Raw genomic sequence first — 20,067 nt, forward strand, 5'->3', positions numbered from 1 at the left:
CTATTTTGAGTTAAGCTGCATATGGTGCAAGGTAAAGGCCAAGACTTATTCCCCTGCCTATGGATGTCTAACACTGATACTGACCCAATAGTCCCACAGATAGTTTTTTGGATAAACATAGAAATTGACGCTTCTTACCTTAAAGCTTGAACCTCACATTTATTTTATCTGAGTTCCTTCCTCAGGAAATGACCTTCAAGCCTATTATAAAAGGTATCAAAGAACTGAAACTCACCAAATCCCACATCCAGGCAATGAGATGCCAGACCCCTCATTCATCATGATTGCTTCCTTGCTCCTCCCTAGCTCCTGTTTCCTTATACATTGTTATATTTCTTCCCTGCTATATAAACCCCTAGTTTTAGTTGGTCAGGGAGATGAATTTGAGACTGAGCTCCCATCTCCTTGGCTGCACCCAATTAAAGCCTTCTTCCTTGGCAATACTGGTCATCTCAGTGATTGGCTTTCTGTTTGGTGAGCAGTAGGACCCAGACAGAACCCCGGTCTTTCGGTAATGACACCGTTTATTGGAAAGACTATCTTTTCCCCATGAAATTATGTTGGTACCTTTACCAAAATCAATTGACCATATATGTGTGGGTCTATTTCAGGTCTCGTTATTCTGTTCAATTGATCTATACATGTTATCTTTATGTCAGTAAGATATTATCTAGAATACTGTAGCTTTATAATAAGTCTTGAATCGAGTTAGTAAAACTTCAAAAACATTTTGGCTGTATAAGGTCCTTTGCATTTGACATAAATGATAAGATCAGCTTGTTAATTTTGACAAAAAGCTTGCTGGCATTTGGATTGAGATAACATTGAATATATTAATTTGGAGAGATTGACACTTAACAATTGAGTTTTCTAATCCATGAACACGATTTAAGTCTTCTTTAATTTCAGTTATGTTTTGTAGTTTTCTATCTACAAGTCTTGCTTTTTTGTTAAATTTATCCCTAAGTATTTCATTTTTATGATATTGTAAATTATTTTTAATATTCTATTGTTTCTATTGACCATGTAACCTGTAACTTTATAATCTCACTTATTCTACTAGCTTTATGTGTAGATTATTGGGATTTTATATGCAAATGATCATGCAATCCATGACTAAAAAGAGTATTATTTCTTCCTTTTGAATCTATATGCATTCTGTATAGTTTTCTTGCCTTAGTACACTGGGCAGAACCCCTAGTACAATATTGAGTAGAAGTGTTAAGAACTGACATAATTGCCTTGCCCTCATTCTTAGGGGTAAAACATTCATTCTTTCACCAATAAGTGTAAAGTTACCTGTAGGTTATTCACAGATGTCCCTTATCAAAATAAGTAGATCTATTCCTCATTTCCTGAGAACGATTTTTTTGTTTTATCATGATTCAACATAAAATTTTGTAAAATGTCTTTTCTCCATCTATTGATGCATAGAGTTAATATTTTATATTCTGCTAGTATGATGAATTTTTCAAATATCTAAATTCAAACATCTAAAGAAACTTGCATTCCTCAGATAAACCCCACTTGGTCCTTTTACATGTTGGATTTGTTTGTTTGTTTGTTTGTTTGTTTTGAGATGGAGTCTCGCCCTGTCACCCAGGCTGGAGTGCAATGGCACGATCTCAGCTCACTGCAACCTCTGCCTCCTGGGTTCAAGTGATTCTCCTGCCTCAGCCTCCCGAGTAGCTGGGATTACAGGTGCATGCCACCGCGCCCAACTAGTTTTTTGTATCTTCAGTAGAGACGGGGTTTCACCATGTTGGCCAGGCTGGTCTACAACTCCTGACCTCGTGGTCCGCCTGCCTTGGCCTCCCAAAGCATTGGGATTACAGGCATGAGCCACAGCACCTGGCCTGGATTTTATTTTTTAACATTTTATTAGGGATCTTTGCATCTGTGTTCATGAGGAATATTAATCTGTAGGTTTTTTGCCCTATAATGTTTTTGCCTTATTTGGGTATCAGGGTAATGTTGTCCCATATTTCAGAAAAATTTGTGAAGCATAGATGGTATTTTTTCTTAACTGTTTGGTAAAATTCACCATTGAAGTTTCCTGGGTCAGGATTTTCTTCATAGAAAAGTTTTTAACTGTGAATTCAATTTATTTAATAGAAGACTGTTCAGGCTATCTATTTCTTCTTGAGTGAGCTTTGGCAGTTTGTGTCTTTCAAGAAATTTGTCAATTTTATCTAAAGTTTCAAAATTATTGGCAAAAAAATTTACTACAATATTCCCTATTATCGTTTTAATATCTGTAAGAATCTGTAGTGATAGCCCTTTCTCATTCCTAATATTGGTCATTTGTGTCTTTTTTGTTGTTCATCAGTCTGGAGAGAAGTTTATTGATTTTGTTGATCTTTTCAAAGATTTAGATTTTTGTTTTATTGTTTTATTCATTTTCTCTATTTTTCCTGTCATTGATTTCTGCCTTTAGTTTTATTACCTCCTACCTTCTGCAAGCTTTAGTTTTAATTTGCTTTGTTTTTCAGGTTTCTTAAGGTGAAACTTAGATTAATAATTTGAAAACTTTCTCCTTTTCCAACATGAGCTTTTACTACCATAAATTTCTCTGGAAACGCTGTTTTAGCTGTGTCCCACAAATTTGACATGTGTTGTCAGTTTCCTTTAAATCATAGTGTTTTCTAATATTCTTTGTGATTTCTCCTTTACTCATGGGTTATTTAGAAGTGTGTTGATTAATATTCAAATATTTAGAATTCTTTCCAGATATATTTCTGTTACTACTTTCTTGTTTAATTCAATGTGGTCAGAAAACTTACTTTATATGAATTTCTGCACACCATGTTTTTCTCCTCAAAAATACCCTTTAAATAAAGAGTATCTTCATACATTTCTATGGTATAATCTCCAGAATATAGTGTGACTAAAGCAAGGTAGAAATATATCTTATATATGTTTCTAAATGGAAGAATAAACTACACAATTATAAACAAAATTATTACCCTACAGGAGCAACTGAAAAACCAGGTAGAGGTGAGTGATAGAAACTAGACTCCTCTGAATACACCTTGTTTTGTACACTTTATTTTGGAACCATGATTATAAAACAAAGTTGAGTAAAAGTAAGAAAAAAAAAGGCAAACTCTAGAAATAAAAAACAATATGATACCAAAATCATACAGACTAGCAAAATGGTTTTTCCACAATGCTTTGCATATGCTTATAAGAGCAAACAGATGCTTCATTTGGACCTTCTCAAGAGAAGTATTGTGGCTTAACTTGGCAGAGTTGTGTTTGTTCAAGATGCAGAGAATAGAGAGGGAGCTATAAACCCTCAATCTTCAAAAGGACATTTTGTAATGATAAATGCCTGTTTGCATTATTTAAATTTTAGAAATTTAAGTAAAATGTTTAAATTGATATTTTTTGTAAAGAAAGTAAAGTGTCGGGATAATCTAATCAAGTGCAATGTAAAATTTAAAGACAACATGCATTCATTGTTTCCATGTGTTATCATTGTATGGTAAAATAAAGTAGTCAAGAACACAAGAGCAGGAACAAGACCATCTGGATTAGAATCCTGGCTCTGCCAGGACATATCTGTATGACCTTAGGAAAGTTACTCAGCCTATGATGGCTCTTTTTCATTTTATCTCTCTCATTTCACCTGCAAAATTTTTTCACTTTCTTTCTCCAAGTAACATTCTGCTCCTTCCACTGTAAAGCATACTAGTCTAACCTCCTCCCACCTCCTTAGCTTTACCATGATCTGCTGAGCAAGTCCCAGTTAGTAAGATGGCGAAGATAGACTTACCCTCAGAAGAGGAGACCCTATGCATATGTTACCTTTTCTTTCCACATCTCATTAAGTTAATCTCCCAGAATCACATACACATACATAGCAGGGAAGGAGGGAGTATTTCTTTCCAACTCCAAAGCTCATATTTTTGTTTCTTCCAACTTTTAAGATCAGGGGTACATGTGCAGGATGTGCAGGTTTGTTACATAGGTAAACATGTGCCACGGTGATTACCTGCACAGATCATCCCATCACCTAGGTATTATGCGAAGCATCCATTAGTTATTCTTCCTGATTAGCCCCAGTGTGTGTTGTTCCCCCCACCCCATGTGTCCATGTATTCTCATCATTCAGCTCCCACTTATAAGTGAGAACATGTAGTATTTGGTTTTCTGTTCCTGTGTTAGTTTGCTGAGGATAATGGCTTCCAGCTCCATCCATGTCCCTGCAAAGGACATGATCTCATTCCTCTTTATGGCTGCATAGTATTCCATGGTGTATATGTACATTTTCTTTATCCAGTCTATCATTGATGGGAATTTAGGTTGATTCCATGTCTTTGCTATTGTGAATAGTGCTACAATGAACATACACATGCATGTATCTTTATAATAGAATGATTTATATTTATTTGAGTATATACTCAGTAATGAGATTGCTGGGTCAATTGCTGGGTATTTCTGCCTTTAGGTCTTTGAGGAATCACCACACTGTCTTCCACAATGGTTGAACTATTTTACACTCCCACTAACAGTGTAAAAAGCGTTCTTTTTTCTCCACAACCTTACCAGCATCTGTTGTGGGTTTTGTTTTTGTTTTTGTTTTTCACTTTTTAATGAGAGCCATTCTGACTGGTGTGAGATACCATCTCACACCAGTGAGAATTTTGATTTGATTTTTTGGTTTTGATTTACATTTCTCTAACAATCAGTGATGTTGGGCTTTTTTTCATACGTTTGTTGGCTGCATGTATGTCTTCTTTTGAGAAATGTCTGTTCATGTCCTTTGCTCACTTTTTAATTGAGCTGTTTGTTTGTTTCTTGTAAATTTGTTTAAGTACCTTGTATATGTTGGACGTTAGACCTTTGTCAGATGGATAGATTTCAAAAATGTTCTCCCATTCCAAAGGTTATCTGTTGACTCTGATGATAGTTTCTTTTGCTATGCAGAAACTCTTTAGTTTAATTAGATCCCATTTGTCAAGTTTTGCTTTTGTTACAATTGTTTTAGCATCCTCATCATGAAATCTTTGCTTGCGCCTATGTGCTGAATGGTATTACCTAGATTTTTTTCCAGGGTTTTTATAGTCTTGGGATTTTACATTTAAGTCTTTAATCCATCTTGAGTGGATTTTTGTAAATGGTGTAAGGAAGGGGTCCAGTTTCAATTTTCTGCATATGGCTAGCCAGTTCTCCCAGCACCATTTATTAAATAGGGATTCCTTTCCCCATTGCTTGTTTTGGTCAAGTTTGCTGGAGATCAGATGATTGTAGGTGTGCAGTTTTATTTCTGGGTTCTCAATTCTGTTCCATTGATCTATGTATCTATTCTTATACCAATACCATTCTGTTTTGGTTACTGTAGTCTTTAGCATAGTTTAGAGTCAGGTAGCATGATGCCTCCAGCTTCGTTCTTTTTGCTTAGGATGTCTTGGCTATTCCGGCTCTTTTTTGGTTCCATGTGAATTTTAAAACAGTTTTTTTCTAATTCTGTGAAGAATGTCAATGGTAGTTTAATGGGGATAGCAATGAATCTATAAATTGCTTTGGACAGTATGGCCATTTTCATGATACTGATTCTTCTTATCCATGAGCATGGAATTTTTTCCATTTGTTTGTGCCCTCCCTGATTTCTTTGAGCAGTGGTTTATAGCTCTCCTTGAAGAGGTCCTTCACTTCCCTTGTTAGCTGTATTCCTAGGTATTTTATTCTTTTTGTGGCAGTTGTGAATGGGAGTTCATTCATGATTTGCCTCTCTGCTTTCCTGTTGTTGGAATATAGGAATGCTAGTGATTTTTGCACATAGATTTTGTATCCTGAGAGTTTGCTGAAGTTGCGTATCAGCTTAAGAAGGTTTTGGGCTGAGACAAAGGGGTTTTCTAAATACACAATCTTGTCATCTGCAAACAGAGATAGTTTGACTTCCTCTCTTCCTATTTGAATATGTTTTATTTCTTTCTCTTGCCTGAATGCCTTATCCAGAATTTCCAATACTATATTGAATAGGAGTGGCGAGAAAGGGCATCCTTATATCAACTTTCAAGGGGAATGCATCCAGTTTTTGCCCATTCAGCATGACATTGGGTGTGGTTTTGTCATATATGGCTCTTATTATTTTGAGGTATGTTCCTTCAATACCTAGTTTATTAAGAGTTTTTAACATGAGGAGATGTTGAATTTTATCAAAGGCCTTTTCTGCATCTATTGAGATAATCATGTGGTTTTTGCCTTTAGTTCTGTTTATGTGATGAATTGCAGATATTGATTTGCATATGTTGAATCAACCTTGCATTCCAGGGATGAAGCCTACTTGATTGTGGTGGATAAGCCTTTTTACATGCTGCTGGATTCGGTTTGCCAGTATTTTATTGAGGATTTTTGCATCGATGTTCATCAAGGATATTGGCCTGAAGTATTCTTTTTGTGTTATATCTCTGCCAGGTTTTGGTATCAGGATGATGCTGGTCTCATAGAATGAGTCAAGGAGGAATCCTTCCTTTTTAATTTTTTGGAATAGTTTCAGCAGAAATGGTGCCAGCTCTTCTTTGTACCTCTGGGAGAATTCTCAGCTGTGAATCTGTCTGGTCCTAGGCTTTTCTTGGTTGGTAGGCTATTTATTACTGCCTCAATTTCAGAACTTGTTATTGGTCTATTTGGGGATTCAATTTCTTCCTGATTGAGTCTTGAGCGGGTGTATGTGTCCAGGAATTGATCCATTTCTTCTAGATTGTCTAGTTTACATGCATAAAGGTGTTTATGGTATTCTCTGATAATTGTATTTCTGTGGAATAAGTGGTGATATCCCCCTTATCATTTCTGATTATGTGTATTTGAATCTTATCTCTTTTCTTCTTTATTAGTCTAGCTAGTGGCCTATCAATTTTTTCAAAAAACCAGATCCTGGATTTGTTAATTTTCAAAGGGATTTTTGTGTCTCTATCTCCTTCAGTTCAGCTTTGATCTTGGTTATTTCTTGTCTTCTGCTAGCTTTGGGGTTCGTTTGCTCTTGTTTCTCTAGTCCTTTTAGTTGTAATGTTAGGTTGTTAACTTGAGATCTTTCTAGCTTTTTAATATAGGCATTTAGTACTATAAATTTCCCTCTTAACACTGCTTTAGCTGCATCCCAGAGATTCTGGTATGTTCTATCTTTATTCTCACTAGTTTCAAAGAACTTCTTGATTGCTGTCTTAATTTCATCATTTACCCAAGAGTCATTCAGGAGAAGGTTGTTCAGTTTCCATGTAGTTGTGTAGTGTTGAGTGAATTTCTTAATATTGAGTCCTAATCTGATGGTGCTATGGTCTGAGAGACTGTTTGTTATGATTGCAGTTATTTTGCATTTGCTGAGGAGTGTTTTACTTCCAATTATATGATCAATTTTAGAGTAAGTGCCATGTGGCAATGAGAATAATGTATATTCTGTTGTTTGGGGACAAAGCCCACATTTTTTTTGCAAACTCCATCAAGATAAAAGGCAAGATTATTAAAAGCAGAGCTGTCTTGAGCTGTAGTGTTGGAGAAGAGATCCATGGTTATGAAAGCTTAGTGTGTCCACAAGGATAGGGAACAGGGAATTTTTTCTAGTAGTGGAATTGTTCTGTATCCTGTTTGTGGGGATGGTTTGTAGGGATGAACTTATACATGTATTAAAATTCATAGAAAGCACACCCCCCATGAAAAGTCCATTTTGTGGTATAATTTTTTAAAAAACAGCTGCTTCAACAGAAAAATTTTCTGCTATCCAATGTGGATGACATTGAAATTGACCCAAAAACTTAAAAGTAAAAATCTAGGCTATCTTTCCTTCTCTAGAACTGTATTTGGTCATCCCTAGGCACACGCTCTGTTCTTTGTGACAGCCAGGCCCACTGCTCCAAACCCCTGCACTAGGCAGCTCCTCCCATTCTAGAACCCTAATCTATTTATCAAAACTCACTTCCTCAACTTGAGGTTCTGCTCTCAGTTAATTGTGACAGTAGGCAGGGTTCAATAAACCCATCCTCACCATGTAAAGCTGTTAATAATCAAGAATAATTGAATGAGACAGAAATATCTGTCAGGAATAGGCAGATCATGGAGAATTGGAGGCAGGGAAGCTTTCACAACATCATTCACCTCGCTCCTTGTACGTCCTGGCAATTCTGGCCTCAACATACACATAAGCCATCTCAGAGAGCTGTCATTCCTTTTCTTAAAAGTCTTCAGAAGAGTGAAGGAGGCTGTGCATGTATGGGAGCAAGGGCTCAATTTTGCTGTGAACTTAAAACTGCTTCAAAAAATAAAGTCTCTTTTTTTTAAGTCTTCACAGACTTCTCAGTATATATGCTGCATGGTAATTCTTTAGCATAGACTGGGCGAAGCTGACTATATTATTCAGTAGAGTAATAATAAAGTAACAACAGCAGGCTGGGTGCGGTGGCTCATGCCTGTAATCCCAGCACTCTGGGAGGCTGAGGTGGGCGGATCACAAGGTCAGGAGTTCGAGACAGCCTGGCCAATATGGTGAAACCCCATCTCTATTAAAAATACAAAAATTAGCCAGGCACAGTGGCAGGCGCCTGTAGTCCCAGCTACTTGGGCAGTTGAGGCAGGAGAATCGCTTGAACCTGGGAGGAGGAGGTTGCAATGAGCCAAGATCATGCCACTGCACTCCAGCCTGGGTGACAGAGCAAGACTCTATCTCAAAAAAATAAATAAATAAATAAATAAAGTGAAATAACAATAGCTAGTATGTTTTGAACATTTATTATATGACAGGCACTGCTCTAAGTACTTCACATGTGTTATTGCATTTAATTTTCTAGCAATCTTAAGTGGTAGATACTGTTATCATCTCAATTTTGCAGGTGAGGAAACAGAGGCAAAAGCAGTGGAAGCAACTTGCTATGGTAGACACAAAGAAGTGCCACCCAGACCCCTGGTCAGACCTGGCCTTGTTGCCCGGCTGTGCGGAGGTGACCAATGCAGTGGGCCTTCTGCTGCCAGCTGTTCAGGTCAGCCCTAGATACAGAGCCCCTCATTAACGCCCTTCCTGGGCCGCACCACAGCACACTTCGGAGCCAGGCCAGTGTATAAAGGACTGGCCATTTCAGTCCAGTGCAGGAGCACTGACTGTCTGGAGCTCCTGCAGGGCTGGCGCAGCTGCGTCGGGCCTGCATCTCATTTCCACCCCTTTCTCTGCCCAGTCCTTCTTCCGCCATTGGCCTGTCCTGTGTTGATCCTTAACAAACACCCTGCACCCCAAACTCTGTCTCAGCACTGGCTTTGGGAGGACCCAACCTATAGCACTTGCCAAGGGCCACAGAGCAGATAAGTCATGACCCTACAATTCAAACTCTGATGGTTTTATGCTCTTAAACACTATTGATATGCTGCCTCCACATATAAAAACAAATCTAGAATTCTCCTATAGCAATGGTTAAAACTATTACTAGGAGTGTCTGAAATTTTTTCTTTAATTTTTAATGACAGCTTTATTGAGATATAATTCACATACCACAAAATCCATCCTTTTAAAGTATACATACAACTCAGTGTTCTTAGCACACTGGCAAAGTCGTGCAACCATGACTGCTATCGTATTCCAGAACATTTCATCACCTCAAAAAGAAACCCTGTCCCCATTAGCAGTCACTCCCCATTTGTCTTTAATTTTGGTCCACCTAAACGATAATTCATGTAGTTAATCTGTTCTTGCCAGCTGTGAAATTTATCCACCGTGATGTAAGATACAAACTCTCCCAATTTCACTTCCTTTTAAAGTATTAAATCCACAAACATGTTCAAATTCTTGTTCCGTAATCTCACTCTTGGGAATTTATTCTAAGAAAAAAATGACAAAAGATGGGAGGAAAACGAAATGGTTTGTTGCAGCATAGTTTAAAAACTAAGAAACTGGAAACAAATTGTTGTCCATCGTGGGTGATTGTTTAAACTGTGGCACATTAACAAAATGGAATATTGTGCATCTATCAAAGACTAACTAGCAAAAAGAAAAATGTTTGGTATAACATTAAGCATAAAAGCAGAAAATAAAATTGCATTTACAACTATGTAAATTATGTATGTATGGATACGGGTCAAAAGGAAATGGAGAAAAATGAAAACAGTTGCTGCAACAGGATGTTGGAACTGTGAATTATTTTCATTCTTCTGAGTTCCTTTATTATTGTCAAAATGTGGTCTTTACAATAAACGAGAATTGGAGGGAAAACATGCATATATCTACTCTTGCCAGGAAAAATTCTCACTCATAAAGGGAGGTTGTATGACAGAAAATTATCGTTAAGGGCAAGGACTTTGGAGTCACCTGGACTTGGATTTCAATTCTGGCTCTGATGCTTCTGAGATGTGACAATAGGCAGTAGCCTAATTCTGTAAGCCTAACTTTCCACATATGTTAACAGGGGCTGATACAGTCACACATGACCCCATGTGGCTGTCGTGAAGAGAAGTGAGATGGCGGAGCCCAGCCCTCCTTTTTTTTTTTTTTTTTTTTTTTTGAGACAGGGTCACCCAGCTGGAGTGCTGTGGTGAATCCTGGCTCACTGCAGCCTCGACCTCCTGACTTCCTGGCCTCAGAGAGCACCACTTATTAAATGGTAGTTACTGCTATTTTTGTAGCATAGGTAATGGTGATTAGAGTGATGGTGGTGGTACCGACAAGGGGACAGGGAATGGAAGCTTTTATGAGAATACCATTAACACTGAAAAAAAAATAGAATGACAGTATAATTTTCTACTGAATACACAGGCAGAGGACTTTCTATCATCTCTACCAATTGATCAATTCAGACCAAGTAAGCAGTGCTTCAAAGGAGAGTTGGGTTGGGGGTGCATCACTCCTTAGCTGGAGATACAGAGAAATCTATACCTACAAGATCCTCAAGGTGTCCTTGTTGAAAACTTCATCCAAGGAACTCAAGTACTGCTGGATTTGTGTGACTCATCTTATGAATGAATACAAAGGCCTATTAACTATTCTATGGTTGTAGTCATTGATATATTAACAGAGTCTGTGTGGGATACTAAGAAAACCCTGTTCCTGTCTTTGTCTTCCCTGTTGGTCTGGGTGAGCTGTCCTCTCCCCTAAGGCCCTTCCTGCCTTTGCACACAGGACACCATCCCTGCTGGTCCTGCCCACACAAAGACTCAAGAAGTTCCTCTTACTCTTGCATCAATTTGCGCTCACCCCTCCCCAGCATATAGATGTGCTGTCGTGTCTCCCACCTTAATAAAAAACAAAAATTCTTATGTGATTCCACATCTCTTTCTAGATACAGACCATCTCTCCTTTCCCCTTTACAGAAAAACTCCTTGAAAGAGAATAGCAGGATGCTGAAAAGTACTGAAGCTGGGTGATGGGAATACGTATATTATTCTTGCTACATTTTTTAATTTAGAAAGACTATTGAGCTGTAATTGACAAACAATAAACTGTATATACAATTGGCCCTCCATATCCATGGGTTCTGTATCCATGGATTCAACCAATTCAGATCAAAAGTATTTGGAAAAAAATGGATAGTTGCCTCTATACTGATCATGTGCAGATTTTTTTCCCTTGTCGTTATTCCCAAAACAATACAGTATAGTAGTGTAGCATTTACACTGTATTTAGTACTGTAAGTAATTCATACGGTTTGGCTGTGTCCCCACCCACCCAAATCTCATCTTGAATTGTAGCTCCCATAATTCCCACATGTTGTGGGAGGGACCTGGTGGGAGATAATTGAATCATGGGGGCAGCTTCCCCTATACTGTTCTTGTGGTAGTGAATAAGTCTCACGAGATCTGATGATTTTATAAGGGGTTTCCTCTTTCGCTTGATTCTGATTCTCTCTTTCCTGCCACCATGTAAGACGTGCCTTTCACTTTCCACCATGATCGTGAGGCCTCCACAGCCACGTGGAACTGTGAGTCTGTTCTTTTTCTTTATAAATTACCCAGTCTCGGGTATGTCTTTATCAGTAGCATGAAAACGGACTAATACAGTAATCTTGAGATGATTTAAAGTATATGGGAGGATGTGTGTAGGTTATATGCAAATGGAATTTGGTATCTATGAGGGTCTTGAAATCAATCCCCTTTGGGTACTGAGGGATGACAGTATTTTGCATGTACAATGTAATAAGTATTGGCACATGAATATGCTTGTAAAACCATCATCACATTCAAAATAATGAACATATCTATCACCCTTGGAAACTTTCTAGGGCCCTTTTGAAATCCCTCCCTCTTGCCCCTCCTTCCCAGACCACCTTTCTGTTGTTATACATGCATTTGCATTTTGTAGAATTTTTATAAGTGAAAATCATACAATATGTACGTTTTTATTTGCCTTCCTTGTCTCACACAGCATAATAATTTTGAGATTCATCCGTGTTGCAGCATGCCCCAATAGTTCCCTCCCTGTTATTGCTGAGTACTATTTAAAAATACCACAGTTTGTTTATCCATTCACCTGCTGATAGACATTTGGGTTATTTCCAGCTTGGGTCTATTACAAGTAAAGCTTCTACGAACATTCAAATACACGTCTTTGTAAAGACATATGTTTTCATTTGTCCAGGCTAAATATGAGAATGGAATAGCCAGATCAGATGACAGGTGTACATTTAAATTTTTAAGAAACTGCAAAACTGTTTTGCAGAGTATTTGCACAATTTTATATTCCCACCAGCAGTGTATAAGAGTTCCAGATCCTCCACATCCAAACAACACTTGGCATATAGTCAGATTTTTTTTTATTTTTATCATTCCAGTAGGTGTGGTTTCTCGTTGTGGTTTTAATTTGCATTTCCCTGAGAAATTACTTTATGGGTACAATACACATTATTTGGGGATGGATACTGTAAAAGCTTTTACTTCACTGCTATGTAATGAATGCATATAACAAAATTGCACTTGTGCCTGTAAATTTATACACATAAAAAATTTTGCATTTCTCTACTGACTAATGAAGTTGAGCATCTTTTCATGTGCTTATTTGCCATCCACAGGGGCTTTCTTTGAACAAGTGTCGTTCAAATCTTTTGCTCATTTCTTAATTGAGTTGTTTGCTTTCTTATTGTGGACTTTTGAGAGTTTTTTTAATATCATAGATGCCAATCCTTTAACAGATATGATTTTCAAATATTATCTCCCAGTCTCTTTATTCTCTTGAGAGCGTCTCTTTGAGATATATATATATATACAATAGAATATTATTTAGTCCCAAAATACTGTTTATGGCAAAATAGATTAATCTGAAGGACATTAGGCTAAGTGAAATTAACAAGCACAGAAAGACAAATATTGAATAATCTTACTTATATGTGGATCTAATAAGTTAAATTCATAGACATAGAGAATAGAATGATGGTTACCAGAGGTTGAGGTGGTAGGGTGGTGAGGATGCAGGGAATGAGGAGCTGTTGATCAAAGGGCACAAGTTTCAGACAGACAAGGGGAATAGACTTTGAGATCTATTGCACAGCAAAGTAACCAGAGTCATAATAATGTGTTATATATTTCAGAATAACACGGTAAATTTCAAATGTCTCACCCTAAAAAATGACAGTAAGCAAGGTGATGGACATGTTTAATTAGCTTGATTTAATCATGTCATATTGTATACATATATCAAGGCATCACATTGTACCCAATAAATGTATAAAATTAAGATCTGTCCACCAAAAATAATATTAGTAATAAAATTTTAACTAAAAAAATTAAAAGCAGAATTTTTAATTTGGGTGAGTCCAATTTATCAATATTCTTTTTATGTCTAGTGCTTTTGATGTCCTATTGAAGAAATTTTTACCAGAGAAATTAAAGAGCTAAATGAATGGAGAAATACACCTTATTCATGGGCATGCACGTATATGACTCAATATTGTTGATATGTCAATTAAATCTATTGATCTACAGATTTAAGAGAATCCCAATTACAATCTTAGCAAAGTTTTTAATATAAATTGAAAAGCTAATTCTAAAATTCACAGGGAAATTAAAGGACTTGGAACAGCCCAAACAACTTTTAAAATGGAGAATGAAGTTGAAGGGCTAACACTACCTGATTTGAAGGTTTATTATAAAGGTACAGTAATCAGGACAGTGTTATCTTGGCATAGAGATAGACAAATAGGCTAATGAAACAGAATAGAGAGAACAGAATTATTTCCACAAACGTGGATGATTAATTTTTGACAAAGGTAAAGGAAATTCTGTGGAAAAACAATAGTCTTTTCAGCCAATGATACTGAAACAATTAGATATCCATTTGCTGAAAGAAAAAAAAGAACTTCAATCTATACCTGTATCTATGAGCGCCACGGCTCATGCCTGTAATCCCAGCACTCTGGGAGGTGGAAGCAGGCAGATCACCTGAGCTCAGGAGTTTGAGACCAGCCTGGGCAACATGGTGAAACCCCATCTCTACTAAAAATACAAAAATTAGCCAAGCGTGGTGTCGCACGCCTGCAGTCCCAGCTACTTGGGGGGCCGAGGCAGAAGAATCCCTGGTACCCAGGAGGCGGAGTTTGTAGTGAGCCGAGATCGCGCCACTGCACTCCAGCCTGGGCAAGAGTGAGACCATGACTCTAAAAGAAGAAAAAAGAAAAAGTCCGGGTGCGTGACTCACGCCTTTAATCCCAGCACTTTGGGAGGCCGAGGCGGGCGGATCACGAGGTCAGGAGATCGAGACCATCCTGGCTAACGCGGTGAAACCCCGTCTCTACTAAAAAGACAAAAAATTAGCCAGGCGTGGTGGCGGGCGCCTGTAGTCCCAGCTACTCGGGAGGCTGAGGCAGGAGAATAGTGTGAACCCAGGAAGCAGAACTTGCAGTGAGCCGAGATCGCACCACTGCACTCCAGCCTGGGTGACAAGAGAGAGACTCCATCTCAAAAAAAGAAAAAAAAAAATCAGGGCTCCTGATGAGTTGGGAAAAAATGGGGAAACTAAGCAATGTGGGAGGAGGCTAGAGTTGGAGAAAAAGATACCTGTTAAGGATCTGGTGAGGTAAGGTTCTGTCCTCTGGAAGCTGAAATACTGAATTGGGTGAGAACAAGAACTGAGCCAGTGTCCTCGGGAAGTGGCCGGAATCTTGGGAACACAATCTCAATTTTCCTTACAAAGTGACCTCAGCTGACATACCTCAGGAACAAAAAGAGCAATGTTTAAATAGAACCTGAATTATCCCCCTATCCTATTAAGAACCTGATGAGAATACATACTCATGGCCTCCTCCTCGAAAAAATCACAATTTGATGTGTAGGCCCCTCTGGGGCTGTGCAGTGACTGATCTGAGGCTGTGAAACAATGTTAACAACAGAAGATAAGGCTTCCATCTCTGCCAGATGCATTCATTATCAGAAAGAACATAGACTCGGACATGCTACCTTCAAAACAAAAAGAGTGAGGGGCAGAGTCATACCCAATTTTATCCTGGGCTATTCCCATTAGGAAAGGATTTATCAAGATATTTTAATGCTTTGGACAGGACATCAATTAGGTACATCTTTAATTTGAAAATAATAAATTTGGGCTGAGCACAGTGGCCCATGTCTGTACTCCCAGCACTTTGGGAGGCCAAGGTGGGAGGATCACTTGAGGCCAGGCCAAGACTAGCCTGGACAACACAGCAAGACTCCACCTCTACAAAAGATAAAAATAAAAAATTAGCTAGGCATGGTGGCACACACCTGTGGGTCCCAGCTACTTGGGAGGCTGAAACAGAAGGATTACTTAAGCCCAGAGGTCAAGGCTGAAGTGAGCCATGATTACACCACCTCACTCCAGCCTGGGTGACAAAGTGAGACTCTGCCTCAAAAAAATAAAAATAAATAAATAATAACTTTGAAAGTATTGTTTTAATTCTTTATTATCAGCATGCCTAATAAATACACAGAAGAACAAGGACTAATTCAATTTAAATCAGTATTTTTTCCATTCGGGAAACAGAGCACAGAACAGTGGTACTTTCATGATTCCATCTCTAACATTTAGGTAAGAAAATATCTTGTAATCCTGAAGTAAGGTCGCGGTGACTGCTGTTCTCCACTAAAGTCCATCCATCCTGAATTGAATGACACTCTGAAGAATGTTACTACACATTCCACAGCCCTCTGTGAGGAAATGGCCTTGAGTCAAAAAAGAACTGCTGGAAGAATCTATCATTCTTCAACTATGGCTCTCCCTCCCATTTATTTCTCATAACAACAGAGCAAAACAGAAACCAAGAAACAAGATCATAACTCAGAACACTACAGCTATTTTTTCACAATCTGCCCACTTCTTAAATAAACATGAAATATTGTAACTAGCTATATTCAGATACTACAGGAAACAGAAAGACCAGAAGAAAAACCTCAAACATCCGGCCTTCATCTTTCCTCTACATTAAATCTACTTTTCTTCCTAACTACAAATGTCTCCTCGCAAGAAGTTAAAACTGGGCATAATGCCATGGAGAATGACCAGGTTCACACTTTTCCAGAATTAGCATTTTTCAGATAAACACGCAACCCACATATCAGGAAAATTACCATTTATCAGAGGGGACCAATCCTAAAAGTTCTGTTAGAACACCAGAAATGATATTGATATGCAAGCAACGCGACATATCGAGGGTTCTGTGAGTGTATATTCCTTTGGATCTTTCAGGAAACCTTTCAGCTATACTTATGGTGATAAGGTATATACTATAGTATACAGTATATATATATAGTATGGTGATAAGGTGTATCCTTTCAGTTTTACTTATGGTGATAGGTTATACTTATGGCGGAGTTGAGTCAGTGTCTTTATGGAGCTTTGCTGGAACCTAACATCTCTCTTGTTGTCCAAAGCAACAACCTCAGGAGATAACAAAAGAATCCTGGTGAGCAGAACATCAGCAGTGAAGACTGCACTTTTTGTCTCATGTATCAGTTGAAAATAAACGAATGGCACCTCTGACCTGGAACCAACTAACTCTGCACTTTAAGTGGCAGCTTGGGGCAAACTGAAGGATTTGATGTCAATTACTGTGTTTTATGGGCTATATATGCTGAAAAGATTTTCATTCTGTTTTGAAACAAAATAAAAGGACCTGGCACAAAAGTGACTATGCCCTGACACTCTGTACAGACCAAACTTGTGTATTAACATTGTTTCAGATTTTAACATCCCAACTTCACAGGCTAGACTTAAATCCCAAAATTTTACTTTTAGTACACTTCAATGATTTCTTAAAAATTTCCCCACTTTGATATTGAATAATGATGATGATGATGATGATGATGGCAACAGCCACCTCTTAATAAACACTCACTACGGGCCAGGCCCTATGCTAAGCCCATTAAACGCATCAACTTGTCACCACTGGTACAACCCTACATGATAAGTATTACTATTTCCAGTTTACAGACGAAGAAACTGAGGTTCAAGGAGATTAGACAACCTGTCCAAAGTTACACAGCTAAGGGGTAAAGGGAACTTAACACCCAAGTCTGTGCTCCTTCTTCACTAAATCTTCGACTTCTTAGATGTCAAACTCTGAAAAGTTTCTCTTTTTTCGTATAATCTGCCATCCTTCTACCCTTTTCCTACTTCTCTCCTACTGAGGCTGTTCAGGAATATCTCATGATGAACTCCAGCTCTAAATTCATTTGAAAAATTATTTACTGAGTGCTCACATTAATGCTTCAGTCGGTGATTTGCAAAGGTTTCTTAGGAGCCCACTGTGTGCTAGATGCTGTGCTGGGTGCTGAGGATTCATCAGTTCACAACATTGACAAAAATGCCCCGCCCACGTGGAGCTAACATTCCAGAGAAGGCAAAAAGACAATAAACATAGAGATAAGAAATACAGGGATGACTCAAAGATAATAAATGCTAAAGGAAAACAGGCTAGGGGAACGGGGAGAGAGAATATTAGGGAAGATGTACACGTGTGTAGGACTGCAATTTTAAATGTTAGGAAAACATAACATTTGAGCAAAGACTTTCTGGGGTATGAGGGTTAGTTTTATGTGTCAACTTGGCTAGGCTATTATTAATTATTATTATTTAATTCAATTATTTAATCAAACACTAATCTAGCTGTTACTGTGAAGGTATTTTGTAGATGCGGTCTGCTTTGAAAGGCATTTCTAGCGGCCCTGGCCTTGTATTACACTGGACACTCTACTGATTACCAACTCACTCACTTTTGGGAGACTTTGGGGTTTAGGAACTATGTTGACATACTTTATTTTGAACTGCCTTCACAAAAACTGACAAGCAGGGAGGACCGGTAATATCACCCTTATTTTACAGACAAGAAACTAAGACTCAAAGAGGGAAACTAACCTGTAAGAGATAACAGAATAAATAGCAGAGCTGGGTGTCAGGCCACCATCCTATCCTTCTTGACAATATACTGGAAAGGAATTTGCAATCACTTCTAACTGCTCACCTTCCAGCCACCATTCACTCTTCAACCATTTCAATCGGACACACCCCTAACTCAGATGTTTTGCTTTTTTAGGGGGGTGAGGTGGGGACTGTAGTTTTCCATGAATTACATACATTAAGGGTGTCTGTCAGTCAAGCGGCGCCTTAAGGAGATGTCTCATTCCCCCAGGATACTGTCTTCAGAACAAACACATTAACAAAAACCAGTTGAAAAGAACATGATAAGAATCCCGGGCCCAAGGATTACAAAGTACACAGCTCAGAACAATCTCTAAAGGAAGCACGCAGGGTAAAATACCCAACAGCCTTCTCTACGTTCCTCTAAATTTCCCAGTGAAATCCCTTAAAGAGAAAACATTCACCACTACAATAATATCCAAGATTGTCAGCCTATCCCACAGTCTGGGAGGGATTCCTACAACTCCAAGGACGATGTGACCAAGGACAAGAGCCAGCAAGAACCACCTGTGCTGGGCCCCCGCAGTGAGGGGCAAACACCTCTCTCCCGGTTCAGAGAAGCAAGGTCTGTGCCCAACAAAAAACTAGACAGCCGTCTCTCTCTGTGGTGCCTGCTGCTTTTTTGTGAAAGAAAAACATAAGCTGTTCCCAATACCTTCCCAAGCAGCCGACAAACGAGGACCCTTCCACCTTAAACTTGCCCCATACTGGGCGGAGCCCCAAGCCACAGGAAACGCCCAGCAGGAAGTCGGGCTGCCAGGGCGGTGGCGGGCGCGGTGCATCCTGGGAGTTGTAGTCCGTTCTCGGAGGCGCAGGCGCAGCGGTGAAGGCGGGGAGCTGGGGGCAGCACCGCAGAGGATTGTACTTTTTCCTGAATGACACAGTCCTCCTTCCACATCCTTGGGGAATTGGTTCCAGGACCTGTGCTGATACCAAATCCGGAATGCTCAAGTCCCTGATATAAAATGGCGTAATATTTGCATATCGCCTACGCACATCCTCCGTGTACTTTAAGTCTTCTCTGGATTATTTCTAATACCTAATGCAATGTAAATAATTGTTATACTGTGTTGTTTAGGGAATAATGGTAAGGAAAAAAGTCTGTACGTGTTCAGTACAGATGCAATTTATTAAAGGATATTTTCGATTTCTGGTTGATTGAATCCATCGGTGGGGAATACTGTGGATACCGAGGGCCAAATGTATGAAGGTGTCAGAAAGTCAGGGGGTGCCTTTAGGAGACCTCGTTTCACAGAGGGAGGGTGATCTGATGAATGTCGGCCGCACAGGAAGACTTGGCTTGGAAACGGGTGTCGGCCTCTGTCCAGTCTCAGATCTGAAATGGACTGAGATAGCCCCCAAGTGGACAGAGTGGGGTGAAGAATAACCCACACGATCTACAAACGGGACTGTGGAACTGTTACAAAACGTCGTAGAATCAAGGAAGGCGAGCCGACGCAGACTCAGAGAAAGAACAAACCTCAGAGTCATCTACCTTATAAATAGAACTTTTTAAAAAATTTTTGGCTTCTTCAAAAACTATCCCCCCCAAAAAAACAACAACAAAAAGCACCAACGCATATTATATATTAGGACTTGTAGGCAAATGAAAGTATGGCACAGTCTGGACTCATATACATAAAAATGTTAAAATTAATCTTCTTTGGATGAGAGTGTTGCATTTTATAAAACTTATGTGTATTTTCCTC

General features: G+C 38.8%; 1 long non-coding RNA gene across 1 annotated transcript in view; it reads right to left on the reverse strand.

Moving 5' to 3' along the window:
* Positions 1 to 19,093, reverse strand: part of LOC134758378 (uncharacterized) — a 31,149-nt gene extending 12,056 nt beyond the window's left edge. Inside the window, exon 1 of the long non-coding RNA XR_010133559.1 lies at positions 19,014 to 19,093. This is a non-coding gene — a long non-coding RNA (uncharacterized lncRNA). The remainder of the gene's footprint in view (positions 1 to 19,013) is intronic.
* Positions 19,094 to 20,067: the final 974 nt, after the last annotated feature.

Source organism: Gorilla gorilla, chromosome 3 (assembly GCF_029281585.2).
Source record: "Gorilla gorilla gorilla isolate KB3781 chromosome 3, NHGRI_mGorGor1-v2.1_pri, whole genome shotgun sequence".
Classification (NCBI taxonomy): Eukaryota; Metazoa; Chordata; class Mammalia; order Primates; family Hominidae; genus Gorilla; species Gorilla gorilla.